At 63.1% G+C, this 537-nt stretch overlaps 1 protein-coding gene across 1 annotated transcript in view; it reads left to right on the forward strand.

The window, feature by feature from the left end:
* The window catches only part of ELF3 (E74 like ETS transcription factor 3), a 5,098-nt gene that overhangs the window by 2,950 nt on the left and 1,611 nt on the right, over positions 1-537 (forward strand). The window lies entirely within an intron of this gene.

A 537-nucleotide genomic window follows, 5' to 3' on the forward strand; every position in this document is an offset into this window, starting at 1 on the left:
ACCAGGTGGGGAGGCAGCCACCAGTAGACAGTGTTGGGCCAGGTGGGAGGCAGCCATCAGTAGACAGTGTTGGGCCAGGTGGGGAGGCAGCCATCAGTAGACAGTGTTGGACCAGGTGGGGAGGCAGCCACCAGTAGACAGTGTTGGGCCAGGTGGGGAGGCAGCCACCAGTAGACAGTGTTGGGCCAGGTGGGGAGGCAGCCACCAGTAGACAGTGTTGGACCAGGTGGGGAGGCAGCCATCAGTAGACAGTGTTGGGCCAGGTGAGGAGGCAACCATCAGTAGACAGTGTTGGGCCAGGCCGGGAGGCAGCCATCAGTAGACAGTGTTGGGCCAGGCGGGGAGGCAGCCACCAGTAGACACTGTTGGGCCAGGTGGGGAGGCAGCCACCAGTAGACACTGTTGGGCCAGGTGGGGAGGCAGCCACCAGTAGACAGTGTTGGACCAGGTGGGGAGGCAGCCACCAGTAGACAGTGTTGGACCAAGTGGGGAGGCAGCCACCAGTAGACAGTGTTGGGCCAGGTGGGGAGGCAGCCA

Source organism: Oryx dammah, unplaced genomic scaffold, assembly GCF_014754425.2.
Source record: "Oryx dammah isolate SB20612 unplaced genomic scaffold, SCBI_Odam_1.1 HiC_scaffold_21, whole genome shotgun sequence".
NCBI lineage: Eukaryota > Metazoa > Chordata > Mammalia > Artiodactyla > Bovidae > Oryx > Oryx dammah.